Here is a 20,510-nt window from a genome sequence, read left to right on the forward strand (position 1 = left end):
TTCACCTTGAAAACACGTATTTTAGGTTTCTAAACCATCTGACGTATACTTAAAGGCCTAGGATTTCTTCCGCCAGTTTTCCCTTAAAGTTTTCTTCCCGCCGCTCAAATATCCTGGTGGTAGGCCAACCGCAGAACTCGTTGGCCTACCAATTTTAATTTCACCAACGAATTACTCGTCTATATCACATTATAATTAGAATTCCGATATTTCATTTTTATCGAAATTTGAAAGTGTTAAAATAATTTTTTCGTTAACTTTTAAAAACCCTATTTTTATTAGAAAATTATCAATTAATGTAGTCACGCTTATTTCTCACGAAGTGTTATAGGCCTAAGGGATAATGGTCCTCTGTTGTGCCAAGAGGTTCTATCTTCGGAGTTGTAAATAGTTCTTCAAGTTTTACCATACACTCGCTATATCCAAAAATACCTACCAAAGGTCGTAAATCCTTAAATTGAGCTTCTGTCGTTTTCCAATGTTAAATTGTGTTTGAAGGTCAAATTATTTTTGTTGTCGCGACTTCCCTACCCCCGCCCTTCTCATTAGAGGGAGAGGATAGATGCCGTCTTTTAGAAGATGCCGACCATAGGGATCATACATTTCATTTATCGCGTTAACTATGGGGGTTACGTAGACCACTTCGTTTCTCAACCGCGAATAGTAACCTTGAACATTCTTGAAAGTTTCAGTTGCTGTATGTGATATTTGATTGTCCGATACAAATTATAAACAGCCCAATACTATTAAAAAGAGATAGTGACCCAGATGTTGGGGTTACGTGGTCGTCGTGGTAAAAACTCGGGGTCAGGATGGACGAAGAGGAGAGAACGATAGAAGACTTGGACGTGAGAACTTAATGAAGAGTTCCTAGCAACTTCTGGAGGTGCCGCTGGTTCAATTTCCGCTATGTCGCGTGATACGGAATCTCAAAGTCCGGAGAATTAATAAGAGTTCTTTGTATCTCGTGTGGTTCTTCTTGCGCGCTGAGGACCCAATTGACATGGTCATGTATCCGTCACGATTGTGCACTTTGTAGACACTTGATGTGAAAAAAACATTTATAGTAGTTGGCAACTTCTCCCATTTAAAATGTAGGCTTGTAGATTTAAATATTTTAGATACTTTACTTTTCAGCTTGGCTAATACCAAATTTATTTATTTATTTACTCTTTGATACAAAAACAAATCCCTTTTAAAACAGGGAGGAATTCACCTTAGTGTAATGTAGGGGGGTTGATTGTAATTGTATTGGTAATTGTTTTGTTTTTGTTCGGGGTTGATTTTATTATTGTATGTCGGAGTTAATTGATTTGCTTGATGCGGTTGGTAGGGTTGGTTGATTATTTGTAGTGTCAGGTAATCTTTAGTATTACTGTTTTTTTAATTAAATGCGTAATTGTGATTAGTTAATTAATTTGTAGTGGTTTCTTATAGTGTTAGGGTATTCGATTGTTGTTTGATTTTTATTTTTATTGACAATAATTTAATAGCCCAATATTAACATCGTAATAAATATCCCTTAACCTTAATATAAATAACAGCGCCTGGCACAGCGAATCCAATATTTTCAACCTAATAACATTAATTAACTTTGATTCTCCATTAATAGCCTTTCATAACATCTGGTAGTAGTGGTAGAAAAATGTCAACGGTGACTATCTTTGGTTGAGACCGATTGGTTCACCTAAGCTCGTAGAAAAACCGTTACAAGTGTTAAAAATGAATTGAATATTTATAATATTTGAATAAAATTGAAGATAAAGATAGATGGAAGAATCTACAAAATTTCATTTTTTTTATTATTTTAGTTAATTCGAGTTTTATCGTCGGTGTGGCATCTATTCGTTGCCACATGGCGGTCACTTGATTATTTAGCAGGATCGTGTGACGTTTTGCCTCGTGATCTGTGACGTGAAATTAACTTCATGGCTGCCGTTACGAGCAAAACACCCATATTTTTAACTCCCGTAACAACAATATAATTGAGGTATATTTTTCCACTAACGGAAATATTTAAGCCAATATTTATAGACGTAAGACTTTTTTCTTTAAATTTAACAATTCAATAAAAATAAAACCCAATATCTCCCAAGTCGGGAAGGTCACACGACGAAAATTCCCCGCGTTATTAAGGTTGGAATCGTAAAAAGGAGAAATATCGCATGAGCAACGCCCGGAAGTCGGAAGAGGACGAGAGCCAGCCGGGGTAAAAAGAAAAGCGTCGAGATTGCAAGCGCAGTCGCCATCTATCGGCTAGCGGTGGAAACCAATTGGTGAGCGGGCAAAAAGAAAATTATCGAAACGGGTCACGCAACGTGGATTAAAAAGGGGTTTTGTTATTTCAACTCGAAACTTTACTTTATGGGGGTTTTACCGCGAAAGTGCGCCCGAAAACAAGAGAAGGGTTTTAGACTCTGTTATTCTTTGGCGCCACCAAATCTTTTAATACCCCTCTCAAAGTGAAGGTGGAAATCGCCAGCAGTTTTCCAACCAGAGTATACTTTCTTGACAAGGAAAAAAAAGGTGCTAAAAGAGATAGCGAGATGGCGAACTAAGAAGGCGCGGAGTTAGTTTGAGCAGTTTGGTCCGAGTACCAAACGAGTGTATATCCTGAGCGTCGACGCGCAGTTGCTAGCCAGATTGACAGGAAGGTTTAAGCACGTTCGATCAGATTGAGGAAATCTGGGTGGTGACGCGTGTGTGGATGTCTACTGCCTTTTAAAAAAAGCTTAACGCTACTTCGGATGAGGGAAGATGCCGCTTCCAGCCTATCAAAAAACCATTAGTTCCGTGGGTGCTTCGCCGCTCGTTGCAAACTCTCGTTGCTGGTTTTCTGGCGAGACTGACAGACCCGTTCAGCCGAGGAAACGTCTCCCCAGAAGGGGAAAAAACTCGACTGCTTTTTATAGGGACTCATCATTTTGTTATTTGCGATAAATATTTTTTTCCCCTTTCTCGAGTATTCGATATTTTTTACTTTCTACGCCATTACATGGTGTCAAGCTCAAAGATATATACCGAGAAATAAGAAATGTGTAGATCTTTTCCAATACTACAAGTTTATCGCTGGAAGAAACCTTGACGTAGAAACGCAAGTACATTTTTGCGGCATATACTCTATCAAAGCGTATTCCTTATGGCGTTTGAAAATTTAGACTCGAAACGTTGTCCATTTACTCTTAACAATTGATATCAACATCTTGCGGCGATATTTTTACGTGGTTATATCAGAACCCAAACAGTTAAATTTTCTTAAGACAGTTTAAAGGGCCACAACGGCATTTAAAAAAATCTGGGTGATTATCCAGTTGCTCCTCCGCTTCCGTACATCGCGATAACAAATCCGGTCAAACATATTCTGGGATTTTTCCAGAGCGCGCTCGGGAAACTAAAAAAATACAAACGCCGGTGTTGCCCTTTAAGCGCTGCAAAACGTAAAAACATTACGTCACAGAATCGTTTAACTTTTTGGGGTGGGGCTTCGTAATCACGTGACGGAAGGGGTAGGAGCTACGTGAAATACGTCCCGAATTTTCCGAACGATTCCTAGTACCTTTAATCAGCTACCTTTTATAAAGTAACTTATTAATTGTTAGGTTTAAGAAAAATGCAGATTAAAGGTAATATTTCAGCCAATATTTAATCTTCAGAATAAGGGATTACTCAACGTCACCATTATATTTATCACTCAATATTAACACAGAAAAAATTATTTAAAATGTCACAAGCATTCGCGTGAGCTAACTATACGTAACTCGAGAGAAACGTAATTTAAAAGTCCCGTTTGTTTCGTCGGTGGCTAAAAATATAAATTCCTGACAATCTCCGTATAATTGAACGCGGCCAGTGAGGCTGTCGCGAACCATCGTCTAAGTGCGCGCCTTTCGTAACGCTCCAGTGAATATAACATCGCGATTGGTCGCTTATATGCATTAACAGTATCGCGTTTCTCGCTATGTAACGCGGGGGGGAGGGGAGGGGGTGACGCGAGTTGGAAATTATACGCGGGACCGCAATATGTTCTAAGGTTACGTAATATCCCCGCTTTGGGCGGCCTGTCCCGGCTCTATAGGCGAGGAATGTAGCGTGAACGTATGTGTCACTGCATTTCGGCTCGCCCTGATTCATCGTATGTAAATCGCCGGCGAAGCTGTTGCCACGAACAGTCGCCCGAGCGGGCTAACAAGCGTCCGCCCCACCGACGCGCTCGAGTCTAAAGGACCCCCGAAAAAACACTCGCCGTGGAAATTGATTTTAAATCGTACGCGGGACACTTTAAATCTCAACGGAAAACAAGGACTTTAGCTTCTCGGGGAACCGCGCGCCGCGAAACCGCCTCCCCGAGACAAAGAGCGCCAGCCGTTTGTACGATCTAAATACCGTCAAGTCGCCCGTCCACGCTTACCGCGACTCCCTAACTACAACCGTAGGTTACGATTTAACATTCCATTTCGTATTAAGTAGAGTTTAGGAGTGGCGACGGTCTAGAACTAGATGTCAATTTCTTCGTATTTTTTTAGACGCGGCTTTAAATCGACCAGACCCGATACGGAACTGAATACATGAATTTGTATTATTTTGAGATTTTTCAGACGGATATACTCGGGACAAATAGAAAACTAAATTGAATTGTCATTTTTTAAAAACAGACAATTTTGGAGGGGAGGTTGTACTTCTTTTGGCGCGTATGCTAGACTATATCGAAAAAAAGGAAACGGTGAACCGTTTTTGGGTTGATATATTTGCGTATAAAATTTTCAAAATTATTCAAACCAAAAAATTCTTATATTTTGTTATTTCTTAAAACTTTTACTTTGGACATCGTGTAGTAACTTAAGAATATAGTAATAGTCAATGATTGCGCTATTAATATTGAATTATTAATCATAAGAGTCATTTTAAATATAATTTATTTCTATAATGATAGTTATTACGAACCGTTAATTATAAAATTATCAATTAAAAACGTAGCGATATTAAGAAAAGTCTAAAGAAAACGGTAACCAGAAACGCGTTAAAAATATGATGAAAGCGTACTCACAAATGAGAGCAATGCCTCGTTGTGGCGAATAGTTCTTGGAGAAGAGCAATGTTTGTAAGAGAAGTGTCTGGATTGTGGAGATTTGTGCAACTGCAGCGGCGGCCTTAGTTCGGAGGCCGTTGGTGTCCCCCATTTTCTTTCTCTCTCTTCGCAACCTCTTCCAGCAGCGTTGAGCCCCGTGGCGGCGGGCATTCCCTGATTACCCAGTCGCCCGGAGAGAGAGGAGCATCCCCCACTGTCTCTCTCCGCGCGTTCTCCGGCTCCTTCTCGTTCGACATTCATCCGGAATTCCTCCTTGAGGGCGCACGCACGCAGTCACCGCCGAGACGAGCCGACGTGACTGCGGCCCATTCGACCGAGTAATCCGCAAAACTTTCGCCACTTTTTCACCATCGACGAGATTTTCACGTCGCTAAGCCATTCTAGTTGACTAATTAGTTACGGATCTTTACTTAAGCTTAGAAATAAAAAGGGAAATAGTTAACGTTAAAGCCTTGATGAACCAAACTTTAAATACACGATGTCGTATATTTAACGTTTGGATAAAAATAGGGGCTGATCAATTTCGTTCGTTATTCGATATCGTATATTCCGGGGACAAATTAAAATGAACTTATATTACGCTAATATCCGCAGAAAGATAAGTAATTGTCGCGAGACCAGCGCGGGGGGAATTCATTGAAGGGGCAATTTAGCCGTACAAGGACGATAGATTAATAACGTCGCGAAAATGTCCTTTGGCCTTAACGCGTTCGTCCTAGCAGCCTCTGGTTTATTCCAAAAAGGGTTTCGAAACCTAGAAGGCAAAATGGTCGGGAAAAATGAATAGCCATAACTTTGGGGGTAGAGAGGAGGTGGAAGCGACGCAAACCGCGGCTCCAAAATTCAATCTGCTAAAGCATTAAAAGAAAAAGAAGTGTTTCGCGGGGCGGCGAGATAAAAAACGTCTTGGAGCGAAAGAAGACGTTTTTCTATTGTCGGAAGAGGTTTCGCGACTCTCGACCTCCGCTGTCTCCTAATAGATGAAGGAGAACATCTCGGGGAAATATTTCTACGGAGGAAAAAGTAATGGTATACGAGGAACGCGCCAGTGAGGAGTAGAGTGGAGCTTGGCTGGCGGTGGAGTCGGTGGCGCTGGGGCGGACGTAGAGAGTGGTGACAAGGAGACGTAGCTGCCCTCGTGATTAGCTTATCATTGATATGTAAACGCTCCGAGGGTGGCGTAAGACTGACACTCGAGATGGATCGGACCACAAGCCTTAACCTTTTTTCTCCTCCCTCCCCCGTCTTCCGGCGTCCCCCGACGCCACCCATCTCATTTTTTCACCACCGCAACCTTTCCCCGCCACGCCACCAGGGTTCTGTTTAAACCGTCAGGTTTTCCTCCTCTGCAAAATATTTCACCCTGTCGATTTGATGACAACGAAATAAAACTAAAATTCCGATTATTTTATAAAAAATGATACGCTCAAATTATACGAGACACTAGTCATTTACGTCATCAGTGCACAAATTAATGGTAATCACGGGAAATCACTTACGAAAAAACCACCAAAATCGTTCAATAATTGTAAGAAGTGACTGCAAATCACAGAATGCTTTTCGATAATTTGTTATTGAGTTAAATATTTGTGATAATGAGCCAAATAAAGTTGAAAGTTCAAAAGGTTAGTCATTCGTTCGGCCCATAGCTAGGTATTAAAGAAATCAAGGGCGTATTTAAGGGGAGGGGGGGTTTGCGGGTTTAACCCCCCCCCGAAATGCTGATGACTGGGGGGGTGCCTAATAAAAATCAGTGAAACTTCCGTCAGCACCCCCCCCCCTTGAAATTTTCCTTCAAAATCCCCCTGAAATAAAATCCTCCTGGATACGCCCTTGAAAGAAATGATTATTGAAAAATCAAGCGAATATTCCGAAGTTTAAAGAAAATATAAATGACCAACTTACTATGTTGCGTTACTATACTCGAGTTTACAATTTACTCAACTCTAGTTCGGAAGTTAGAAAGATGCTCCAAATGATTTTAGTTCAGTCCCCCACACGCGAATAACGAATTAGTATATTTTAGCAGGGATATATTTGGTCAAACTCCGGAGAGACTTACCAAAACGCTTACCGTGAGATCGGAAATAATTTCATTACGACACGAATTGTAGCGATCCGGCGACAATATGAACTCTTTTAAAAATGACAATGCGAACTTAATCCAGAGATTCCAAAGTTGTCTTTGAGAGTGGAGAACCATAAAAAGGGGGGGGGGCGTAAAAGAGGAACGGGGGGAGGGGGGAGGAAAGTGACCGGAAATCAATAAGAAGAGGTGGGTGAAATTCCTTTTTAAAAAATACCCCTTAAAAAAAGATGGAATTTTTCTTTCTGCCTGGCGCGCGCGGATGCCAATATGCAGAGTGGGGAAGCCGACCCGCCGGAGAGAGCGAGAGTGGGGTTAAGAGGAAAAAGTGGGGTAAAAATAGGCAAGGAATAGCTCTTCGGCGGTCTCGAAAGCGTAATCTTGCAGAAATCAAATAGTATTCATGCGGAATTCGGTCCCCTGGTTCGGCCCCCGCAGGTTTTTTGGGTTGGAAACTCGAGCGGGCGGCCAGAAAAACGGATTTTTTCCGTGGCGCTCTATGTCGGCTGCCCCCGCTGCGGGAGCCCCCGAAAACGTCTTTCTGGAAAGACGAACATTTTGCATATATTAGATCATTCAAACACCGCGACCCAGCACCAACCACCATTTTTTTACCAATATCTTTGAAGTGAGAGGTTTAAAAAAAACAAGAAATATTCAATCATAGCCATCGATAAATTTGCGGGCTGCGGGCCACGAATAATACAACGAATAAAATAATATTAGACAAATGCTAAATTTATGCTAATGAGACTGTCTCGTTTTTTTTCTAAAAACAAACCTTAGGGCTTTCAAAAAAATATATCCAAGGTTTTAAGGGTACGCGAGCGTTTGAAATATCTGAGTGAAAATCGAGTAGCTCCAAGTGATAGCAAGCATTTTCGTCCAATTATATTCTGGGGGAATTCCTAAAAGTAGAAAAATTCAAACGCCAGTGTGCCCTTTATTACCGGTTTTAAACAGTTAATGTTCAAATGTAATAATAATAATAATTATCAGCTAGGCTAATACAGAAGTCATCGAGCGACTTTTAAAGCCATTAATTCAGGTGGCCGGGTTACAATGCGTAGGAGGGTGGTGGCAAGCCCTTCGAGCCAACAGCTCCCTACACTAACTAACCTCAATAAGTTTTATGGAAGGGAAAACCGAAGAGCTCGGGGAAAACCCCACTCAACGCGGAAGGAATTGTTCCGTTTTCTACCCAGTTCAAACATTTTAAGCTATACAAAGTCTTTATTTCATCTTAGCTTAACATTAAGTTGAAATATTTACCTTATTTTCTGCTAAATTAACTTTCGTAATCGAGCTTCAAAGATTATAAAACCGGAACTGTGAAATAGTTTAATCCCATAAATAAGATTTTAAATTAAAACGATGTAAGAATCAACAACTGCGCCACACTGTTTCAAATAGTTTGCAAAGGAATTTTTAAAAATATTGCGCTAATTATAGAAATTATATCCGCGAAAAATAGTCTAATTCAGTCGTAGAAAACAGAATAGAAATACCATGATAAAAAAAATCATAACCGAAATAGCGAGACTGCAAAGGAGTGGGCGTCTAATTCTCTAAGTAACTGCGAAATATTTCTTAAATAAATATCCGGCATTGGCGCGGTACGTATAGGCAAGACGTATAAATTTGCCAAGTCCTTGTGGCGCTTGTATTAATCGCGATAATCAGGAAAGCGGACATTGACTGACGAGATATCCGTCAAGGAAGATCATCTAAAGTTCTATTCTTTCGATGTCTCCATTATTCTTTTGAGAATTTCTCGGGGACGCCGTTCCGTGTCGCTGCGGACGCCACGACGCAAAAAGGGCCCGTCTCGCCCCAGTGACATCTCGAGGCTTATAAATTAATTATAGTTCAGGGCCCTACTTTAATACGTAGGGCCTTTTCTCCCGCGTGCCCCTCGCGGCTATGAACGAAGAAGCCGGGGAAATATTACACGTATAGAGCGCGTTCGGATACAGCCAAAGCGGCCTCTATCGGCGAATCGTACTCCGTCACTCTGTACTACTATTAAAGGGGAAATGTGGGGCAATCCTTTCCGTAAATATTATGATAGAGTTTCCGTAATGACCCTCCAAATTGAGTTAAGCCCTGATATCCTTCCCTTTCAAATATAACCGGTTTTAGGGAAATTTTGTTTAACACATCATTTCCCACGGCTCAATTTTCAAAAGAAATAACCTTAATGAAAATAGCCTTATAGACGTATATTTATCCGATGGAGTTATAATAGACGAAACCCCCCAAAAGTGGCAGATGGATCTAGCCCCCCCCCCCTCCCCTGCTGAAATTCTCCTGAATTATTAGACTATTGAAATAGAAAAAAAAAGAAACTTATTATGGGATAAATAACAATGGGGAAAAGCGTACAAGAATGCATTTATTTAAGGGAGATTAACTATGTTGACTATTACCTTTTTAAGGAAATATTAACGATGCCATTTTTGACATCATATGGGGAAATGTAAATTTAGAAGCAACGAAACTTAATTTGCAATAAATTGTATTTAAAAACTATTCCTATTTCTACATTTTTAAATATCCTTGAACAAAGAAAAGATAATAATTTTTTTTTTTAATTTTGTACGTTTTTTTACGTTGAGTTATTAATTTTGTTTCATTCACAATCTGCTTCTCACTAGATCACCAAAACTTTGCACTTAAAAGTAATAAAATGTAAAAAATATGTTTAGACTCAACGCGTTATATCGGTATGTACACAGTTGAAACTGTGTTTGTTTTAACAAGAGTTTCATTCGTCGTGGTACCCACCGAACCTCCATAGCGACTATCGTCCACTGTCGTTGGCTCGAGATAGCGAAGGCACCCCGTTTTCATAGCGAGATTAACTGGGTAATTTAAGGAGGGCGAGGGATTTAAGCCCTGGAACAATGATCGTCTTGTCTCGAAGAGACGCCACGAGGGATAAGACGCCACCAGGAAGGCCGGGTAGGAGGCCTCGGATGGGGGCGACTCACTTCCGTCAAGATGGGGGATTAGCCGAAGCGAACTCGGTTCAAAATTGCAGTTGGAACTGGACGGTGGTCACTCTCTCCACGTCGCGGCCCCGCCGGACACTTACAACTAACCGAACCGCCATCCCCAGAGATTGCGCTTCAATTGACACCGGGGAACCCACCTAAAAGACGCCTGACGATACTCGATATTTCACGGATTTTGCTCTACTCGATCCTGTTTGGTACCACGTTTTTATTCACACCCAGCGCGCCGTTGTTCCGCAAAAGTTAATATTAAATATGATAAAACATTACAACTTATATAAACATTATATCACGTTTTTCATACTTATTAATGTCGAATTTTGCGCGACTTACGGATTGAGATTTTTCAGGCATCGCGGAAATAATTTAACTTAAGTCAAATCTCCGCGGGAACTATGATTTGACGTGATTTATCGGTCAATTTCAGCAAGGCAACCTTGTAAGAAAGCCCCCATTCTCGGAACAAGTATAGAAATAAAAAATGATCACGTGTCCGAAGTTTGTAGGGATACAGTTCCTAGTTAAACAAGTCCCGGATAAAAAAAGAACGTTAATTCCCGGGAGATAAAGTGAGTCCTCCCCGCCTCGCCATTACGGGCCGAGTGCCGCAAGGCAGTTGAAACAAAGCTATCCGTAACGCAATAACTATAAACGAGAGGGTGGCACGCGCTTCACCCCGTTCGCCGGCAGCCCCGCAAACTCTTAATTGTTGCTCGCCCAGGGTCGGCCACCCTACACGACGTGTCGTTCTTCGGAAAAGGTGATTACCAGGATGGCTGATGCCAACCAACGGCTGCGGAGTTTTTTCGCGTTGGTCCCTTCTACCTTGGCGCGCTCGCGAGGAGGTTTCCCAGGCCGGTAATGGGATTCCAAAGATAATTGTCGATTTTTGAGAGCTTGTTGGAGCGAGCGCTGATGTCGATTTGTCGGAATATAAATTCAAAGGAGGGACGTGCTAATGGCGCCGCGATAAAACGAGACGCGCTTGTACGAGATTAGTGCCCGCTAAACCCCGACGACGCTCGTAAAATGAAACGTATTCCGTGCCTATTTTTAGGCGCAGTCAGCTAATATCGTCGACTCTACTGCGAGGAAAAAAATGCCAGTGAAAAGGGTTTCGCGAGTGTGCACGAAGAGGTAGATTTTCTGTATTTCTCAAATGTCTACTATCACGAGTTACGCGACTCTTTTGTCAATAGGGGTTTTTATAAAATAAAACCATAAAAATTAGAAGTATAAAATGTTTTTATCGGCATCACGAGCGGAAGTTATTTAAGCGCTTTACTCGCACGCGAGTTTGGCTCGCGGGTTTCAGATTCCGGATGGTCTGGCAATTGCAGCGCGTGCTCTCTAGACGCTCACTGGCTTTCCGTTTCGTATCCATCCTGCCTTCCACCTAGGAGCAACAAACACAACATCCCACACAAGGAGAACGCAACCCGTCCAAAGTCGTCGAGTTTCTTGTGTACGTTTTTCATTGGCTAGTGCCTGCTGCCGTCGGAAGGGGAAAATTCGGAAATTGTCTAAAACTTTCAGCGTAAAGGCTCGTGACACTCGTCCAATGAAATTCGTACACAACCCTTCGTTAGCGTGTTTAAAGGCTAGCTGCGTTCTCTTGAGTCCTTGTGTTTGTTGCTCCTAGCTTCCACAAAGCATTGTCTCCGTTACGAAGCAAAAAGGCTTGTGAAAGGTAGGACGTAGATGTTACGAAGAGCAGTGAGCGCCTGGCTTAAGTGACGTCTAGGAGCAACCAACATAAGGAGAACGCGGCTAGCCTTTAAACACGCTAACGCAGTGTTGCGTACAAATTTCATTGGACGAACCTTTACGCTGAACGTTTTACGGAAAGGTGGAAGACAATTTCGGAATTTTCCTCTTCCAACGGCATCAGGTGCTAAAGCATCAACCAATGATAACTGTACGCGAGAAAATGCACTTCTGACGGGTTGCGTTCTCCTTGTGTGGGACTTCCGGTATTTTATAGAAACACCTATTGTCAAAAGTGAAAAAAAAAAACATTTAAATGTTTTATTAACCAATGTCGTCAACTTTGTACACATTATTTTTAGTGCAACTATAATTTTTCAAATATTGAAAGGTTGGATGAAACGAGATGAAGAAGGAATCCATTCCTCTACTTGGAATGCTTATCCTGGCGTATCGCGTATGGTAATATCACTCTGACGGCTGTGGCCCCGCCTACGAGTGAGAAAGTCAAAAAACCGTCAGCCACATCGAGACGAAAATCTGCCGCGATAAGCATTCCAAGTATAGGTATGGATTCATGGACGTAGTTATTAAGCGAATCGCTATATTTTAATCGAATACCATTAAATATTTCATTACTTATCTTTAATTATCTTAAAATACGCTTTAATATAAATCAAAGAAAAAATTAATACGAGGAGCATTTTTCAATTGCCGGCTTCTCCCTGTACACTGGAGTTACGCGTGTAGAACACTTCTACAGGGGCTAGTAGGTCAAATTCGAAAACGAGCTTATCTCAATAAGAGTACGTTGTATAAAATAATTTAAACTTTAAGTGAAAGGTCCGGATTTTTGTTGGCTCTTGGGAAGTGAGAAAATGGTATACTATCTCTCGGAACCACGTCGCTTCGAGTCGTCCATTCCGCTTTTTATTTTAAATATAGAAAACTCTTTGGCGAGAGTCAAGTTTTTACGTCTGAAGGCGGACCTAATATAACAGCTATCGTTAGTACCTTAGCGAGGGGGTCAGTGTGAACTCCGCGGACCAAGGACCACGAGCGGGCTCGGCCATTAAAAAGCTAGGCCGGACCTTATGGCTCGGCCGTTCTGTTTTATTAGCTTACTCAGAAACGGCGGAGTCGACTGCGGCCGGACTAAAAAGCGGAACTAACAGTGCATTAGACGCGTTAGGCGAAATAAGGAACTTTTATCTCTACGGGCGCAGCCGGCGCCGCTGGACCCTCGAAAAATGGGTCCTGGGACTTCGAAGGGGGTTCCCGACAATCGCGGTTGGCCGTACACCGCGGGGCGACGCCCGATTCCGGTCGTAGTTGGCCCCACCGACTTCCCAGGCTGACTCATCTGACTCACGTGATATCCCCGGACTACGATATCAACTTATAAAAGGGTGTTGGGGAGGGAGGGGATCGCGGTCGCGGATTTTTACGAGTTCTCACCCCGGACTTATGTTGAAAGGATACAAGATAAATTGCCTTTTTATCTATTGGTTTAGTACCGGGTTTAGTTGATGTTTCGCGCGTACCCTAATCTCCCGTATAACTACATATTCGCCGGAAAAGTAGTTGACCGAGAGGGAGGACGACTAACCTACGAACGTCGGCGGTGGTTACGTACGTTTGCTAAAGAGCGCCGAAAGATTAACAACTTTACAGTCCGCGTATAATGACGAATACTATGTACCGTATAAATTGGCGACGGCTTTACTGCTCGCGATCCAGTCCGTCTGTTTGCCGTACGACGAAATCTCCGACTTAATGAGATCCGGAAAGGTGAACCCTAGTACCGCTATATCTAATTTCCGAACAACAATGACCTAATTTAGAATAATAACGTACAACGATTTACGAAATGATATTAGAATATTTACAATTTTTTTCAGATATCCGCGATTGGCTGTTAGAGTTCGCCGTTTGGTATACGTTAGCGTGGCAGTGAATATTTAAGAAAAGCGTCTAAACTTTGGCATAAAACTGATTTAAAGTTTTGCGGCGTGAAATTCAAAATAACATAAGCGAAACGTATCAAAAACGTCCGAATATCCGTAACTTGTAAGAGCGACGAGCGGGGGTTGAGGATTACCATATTGACCGCCGCCTCCGCCAGGGGGCGCTATGTGAGAGTTGTTGTAATACGCCGTCAATCTCATGCATAAACCAACAGTGCGGGAATATTTTGACCAACTCGGATTATATGAAATCGGGGAGAGAAACGCGAGCTTTATGTATCGGACGATTTCTTTAAGTTGCCTTTCGCTGGAGGGGGACCGCGGAGAGATGAACAAAAACATCCATTTCTGGAATATTTACAGATACGTCGCGCTATGCTGAACGCCTGACAATGCGATGATAGTTTGACCTCTAGTACTCCCCCGCGTAACACTAGACCCCGATAAAGAGGTACCCTTATTTCGAGCCCGTCAAATAAAAAGACCTCTTAAGGAATATATTTTTAATAAATAAGTGAGATTTACGTCGAAAATAATTAGTCGTTTATTTATTTGATAAAAATGCAAATAGACCCCGAGTCCGTCTTATAAAAAGACCTCTTAAGGAATAGATTTTTCATAAATAAGTGAGATTTACGTAGAAAATAATTTGTCGTTTATTTATTTGATAAAAATGCAAATAGACCCCGAGTCCGTCTTATAAAAAGACCTCTTAAAGAATATATTTTTCATAAATAAGTGAGATTTACGTAGAAAATAATTAGTCGTTTATTTATTTGATAAAAATGCAAATAGACCCCGAGTCCGTCTTATAAAAAGACTTCTTAAGGAATATATTTTTCATAAATAAGTGAGATTTACGTAGAAAATAATTACTCGTTTATTTATTTGATAAAAATGCAAATAGACCCCGAGTCCGTCTTATAAAAAGACCTCTTAAGGAATATATTTTTCATAAATAAGTGAGATTTACGTAGAAAATAATTAGTCGTTTATTTATTTGATAAAAATGCAAATAGACCCCGAGTCCATCTTATAAAAAGACTTCTTAAGGAATATATTTTTCATAAATAAGTGAGATTTACGTAGAAAATAATTAGTCGTTTATTTATTTGATAAAAATGCAAATAGACCCCGAGTCCATCTTATAAAAAGACCTCTTAAGGAATATATTTTTCATAAATAAGTGAGATTTACGTAGAAAATAATTAGTCGTTTATTTATTTGATAAAAATGCAAATAGACCCCGAGTCCGTCTTATAAAAAGACTTCTTAAGGAATATATTTTTCATAAATAAGTGAGATTTACGTAGAAAATAATTACTCGTTTATTTATTTGATAAAAATGCAAATAGACCCCGAGTCCATCTTATAAAAAGACCTCTTAAGGAATATATTTTTCATAAATAAGTGAGATTTACGTAGAAAATAATTAGTCGTTTATTTATTTGATAAAAATGCAAATAGACCCCGAGTCCGTCTTATAAAAAGACTTCTTAAGGAATATATTTTTCATAAATAAGTGAGATTTACGTAGAAAATAATTTGTCGTTTATTTATTTGATAAAAATGCAAATAGACCCCGAGTCCATCTTATAAAAAGACTTCTTAAGGAATATATTTTTCATAAATAAGTGAGATTTACGTAGAAAATAATTAGTCGTTTATTTATTTGATAAAAATGCAAATAGACCCCGAGTCCATCTTATAAAAAGACCTCTTAAGGAATATATTTTTCATAAATAAGTGAGATTTACGTAGAAAATAATTAGTCGTTTATTTATTTGATAAAAATGCAAATAGACCCCGAGTCCGTCTTATAAAAAGACTTCTTAAGGAATATATTTTTCATAAATAAGTGAGATTTACGTAGAAAATAATTACTCGTTTATTTATTTGATAAAAATGCAAATAGACCCCGAGTCCATCTTATAAAAAGACCTCTTAAGGAATATATTTTTCATAAATAAGTGAGATTTACGTAGAAAATAATTAGTCGTTTATTTATTTGATAAAAATGCAAATAGACCCCGAGTCCATCTTATAAAAAGACTTCTTAAGGAATATATTTTTCATAAATAAGTGAGATTTACGTAGAAAATAATTAGTCGTTTATTTATTTGATAAAAATGCAAATAGACCCCGAGTCCATCTTATAAAAAGACCTCTTAAGGAATATATTTTTCATAAATAAGTGAGATTTACGTAGAAAATAATTAGTCGTTTATTTATTTGATAAAAATGCAAATAGACCCCGAGTCCGTCTTATAAAAAGACTTCTTAAGGAATATATTTTTCATAAATAAGTGAGATTTACGTAGAAAATAATTACTCGTTTATTTATTTGATAAAAATGCAAATAGACCCCGAGTCCATCTTATAAAAAGACCTCTTAAGGAATATATTTTTCATAAATAAGTGAGATTTACGTAGAAAATAATTAGTCGTTTATTTATTTGATAAAAATGCAAATAGACCCCGAGTCCATCTTATAAAAAGACTTCTTAAGGAATATATTTTTCATAAATAAGTGAGATTTACGTAGAAAATAATTAGTCGTTTATTTATTTGATAAAAATGCAAATAGACCCCGAGTCCATCTTATAAAAAGACCTCTTAAGGAATATATTTTTCATAAATAAGTGAGATTTACGTAGAAAATAATTAGTCGTTTATTTATTTGATAAAAATGCAAATAGACCCCGAGTCCGTCTTATAAAAAGACTTCTTAAGGAATATATTTTTCATAAATAAGTGAGATTTACGTAGAAAATAATTACTCGTTTATTTATTTGATAAAAATGCAAATATACCCCGAGTCCATCTTATAAAAAGACCTCTTAAGGAATATATTTTTCATAAATAAGTGAGATTTACGTAGAAAATAATTAGTCGTTTATTTATTTGATAAAAATGCAAATAGACCCCGAGTCCGTCTTATAAAAAGACTTCTTAAGGAATATATTTTTCATAAATAAGTGAGATTTACGTAGAAAATAATTACTCGTTTATTTATTTGATAAAAATGCAAATATACCCCGAGTCCATCTTATAAAAAGACCTCTTAAGGAATATATTTTTCATAAATAAGTGAGATTTACGTAGAAAATAATTAGTCGTTTATTTATTTGATAAAAATGCAAATAGACCCCGAGTCCATCTTATAAAAAGACCTCTTAAGGAATATATTTTTCATAAATAAGTGAGATTTACGTAGAAAATAATTAGTCGTTTATTTATTTGATAAAAATGCAAATAGACCCCGAGTCCGTCTTATAAAAAGACTTCTTAAGGAATATATTTTTCATAAATAAGTGAGATTTACGTAGAAAATAATTACTCGTTTATTTATTTGATAAAAATGCAAATATACCCCGAGTCCATCTTATAAAAAGACCTCTTAAGGAATATATTTTTCATAAATAAGTGAGATTTACGTAGAAAATAATTAGTCGTTTATTTATTTGATAAAAATGCAAATAGACCCCGAGTCCGTCTTATAAAAAGACTTCTTAAGGAATATATTTTTCATAAATAAGTGAGATTTACGTAGAAAATAATTTGTCGTTTATTTATTTGATAAAAATGCAAATATACCCCGAGTCCATCTTATAAAAAGACCTCTTAAGGAATATATTTTTCATAAATAAGTGAGATTTACGTAGAAAATAATTTGTCGTTTATTTATTTGATAAAAATGCAAATAGACCCCGAGTCCGTCTTATAAAAAGACTTCTTAAGGAATATATTTTTCATAAATAAGTGAGATTTACGTAGAAAATAATTTGTCGTTTATTTATTTGATAAAAATGCAAATATACCCCGAGTCCATCTTATAAAAAGACCTCTTAAGGAATATATTTTTCATAAATAAGTGAGATTTACGTAGAAAATAATTTGTCGTTTATTTATTTGATAAAAATGCAAATATACCCCGAGTCCATCTTATAAAAAGACCTCTTAAGGAATATATTTTTCATAAATAAGTGAGATTTACGTAGAAAATAATTAGTCGTTTATTTATTTGATAAAAATGCAAATAGACCCCGAGTCCGTCTTATAAAAAGACTTCTTAAGGAATATATTTTTCATAAATAAGTGAGATTTACGTAGAAAATAATTTGTCGTTTATTTATTTGATAAAAATGCAAATATACCCCGAGTCCATCTTATAAAAAGACCTCTTAAGGAATATATTTTTCATAAATAAGTGAGATTTACGTAGAAAATAATTTGTCGTTTATTTATTTGATAAAAATGCAAATAGACCCCGAGTCCGTCTTATAAAAAGACTTCTTAAGGAATATATTTTTCATAAATAAGTGAGATTTACGTAGAAAATAATTTGTCGTTTATTTATTTGATAAAAATGCAAATATACCCCGAGTCCATCTTATAAAAAGACCTCTTAAGGAATATATTTTTCATAAATAAGTGAGATTTACGTAGAAAATAATTTGTCGTTTATTTATTTGATAAAAATGCAAATATACCCCGAGTCCATCTTATAAAAAGACCTCTTAAGGAATATATTTTTCATAAATAAGTGAGATTTACGTAGAAAATAATTAGTCGTTTATTTATTTGATAAAAATGCAAATAGACCCCGAGTCCGTCTTATAAAAAGACTTCTTAAGGAATATATTTTTCATAAATAAGTGAGATTTACGTAGAAAATAATTTGTCGTTTATTTATTTGATAAAAATGCAAATATACCCCGAGTCCATCTTATAAAAAGACCTCTTAAGGAATATATTTTTCATAAATAAGTGAGATTTACGTAGAAAATAATTAGTCGTTTATTTATTTGATAAAAATGCAAATAGACCCCGAGTCCGTCTTATAAAAAGACTTCTTAAGGAATATATTTTTCATAAATAAGTGAGATTTACGTAGAAAATAATTACTCGTTTATTTATTTGATGAAAATAAACAAAGACGGTTTATTGAATAAATGGTAAGCGAAAAATTAACAAATTTTTGAAAATAATAATAAAACGGCAAAATAATTGAAAATGACATACAAGATGAACATTAAGTAAGATTAATTTTGTGAAAGGGGTGGAGGTTGTCATGTGGAAGATAATTACATAACTACGACTAAGGCCAGGCGCTCACTGCTCTTCGTAACGTCTCCGTCCTAGTTTTCACAACCCTTTGCTTCGTAACAATGGGCGCCTAGCCTAAGATGGCGATTGTGACATATCATTCCAATCGTTAATTACTCGACACTCAAAGTGACTGATGAAAATGGGCGTTATTCCTATTTCCCTCAAGCGGCAGTTTTCGGAAGCTTGCGTGTGGAACAGGGTGAAGCAGACTCTATTTTAACAGGGTTGCCATACATTTTTTCGTTCAAAATTATTTATTTTACATTGAAAATGTATGGCAGTCACTCGAAAACAGGGTTGCCATACATTTTCAATGCTAAATAAATAATTTAGAACAAAATAATGCATGGGAACCCTGTTAAAACCACCGCTTGAGGGAAATGGCAAAAACGCCCATTTGATTAAATGGGTTTAATATTTAACTGGTAAGAAGGTTATTGCGAATAGAAGGTCAACAAAATTTGGTAATTTTAAACGTGTTTTTGGTCTCTGCAGATATTATAGAGGACGATGGGTCAACGGGGTCGAGGAAGACCGTTCAAACGTGGTTGACAAGTTCCCTGTCTCCGTTGGCTAAACTACCACAAAGTTCATCAACCGTTCTTGAATGTTAAGTTCGTAAAACTGTAGTACAATCAATAATAATCAAAAATAAGGTTACATTTGGATAATTTCATTGCAGAAAGGAATTAATATTTGAATTCAGATACATTGTTTCCAATAAAGGTCATTAACGGCTTTCAAACTCTTTACGATCTATGAAACAAATTGAGTGAAATATACGTCATCGTTATTTTAAAAAGCCACAAACTATAATATTAATATACACGGGGATTGGCAATTTTCCCCGCCGAAAAAAGACTCAATGTCAAAGAAAAGATCAGGCATCAAAATGGTTTATTGAACACGAAAAATACGCCGGAAAAGCGTTGAATTTTTCATGGGAAGGCGTAAAAATGTCTCTGAAAAAGTGGAAAAAATATCTCGTCTCTCTCTCTCTCTCTCTTTCTAAAAAGGTGTCAAAAGATCCTCACGCATTAGAAAATAAAAAGATACGCTCGGATACAAAATTTATACGGAATGGCATCGAATACAAAAATGGGGGGTCTACGACGGCGGCGCCATCCAGCGGCGAACGGGGGAAAGAGATCGAGCTGGCGAAACAAGTCAGCGGCCATCACACTCTGATCCCTCTCTATTGAAAGGAGGCCGATCTTGGGCGCTTTCGGTGATCTCACACGCGCGTCCAGAGAGCGCGTTCTCACTTAAGAAAAACAAATCGGCTCTCTCTCTCTCGGCGCTAAGCGATTTATATTGTAAATGTAAGAGCGGATCTCATTTTTACGCCGGGTCCCTCTCACATCCTAAATAGCTGGCGCGATGAGCAAATTCCGAGCGGGACTAAATCACGGGCGAGCTAACCTCCGAGTGGGGCGGGAAGGCGGCCGAGAGAGTCGACGCCTAAAGGGGTAAGGGCGAGCGACGCTTAATTTATACACTGGTACTACGAAGATAAGTTGTCGGGGGGCGCCAAG

The 20,510-nt window shown here is 38.4% G+C and overlaps 1 protein-coding gene across 1 annotated transcript in view; it reads right to left on the reverse strand.

The window, feature by feature from the left end:
* Nucleotides 1-5,346, reverse strand: part of LOC149947499 (E3 ubiquitin-protein ligase Rnf220-like) — a 56,512-nt gene extending 51,166 nt beyond the window's left edge. The window contains exon 1 of the mRNA XM_090171838.1: nt 5,045-5,346. The gene's annotated coding sequence lies outside the window, so the exon portion shown is untranslated. The remainder of the gene's footprint in view (nt 1-5,044) is intronic.
* Nucleotides 5,347-20,510: the final 15,164 nt, after the last annotated feature.

The sequence above is a fragment of the Leiobunum rupestre genome, chromosome 4 (assembly GCF_980474605.1).
Source record: "Leiobunum rupestre chromosome 4, qqLeiRupe1.1.hap1, whole genome shotgun sequence".
In the NCBI taxonomy this organism is placed as follows: Eukaryota; Metazoa; Arthropoda; class Arachnida; order Opiliones; family Sclerosomatidae; genus Leiobunum; species Leiobunum rupestre.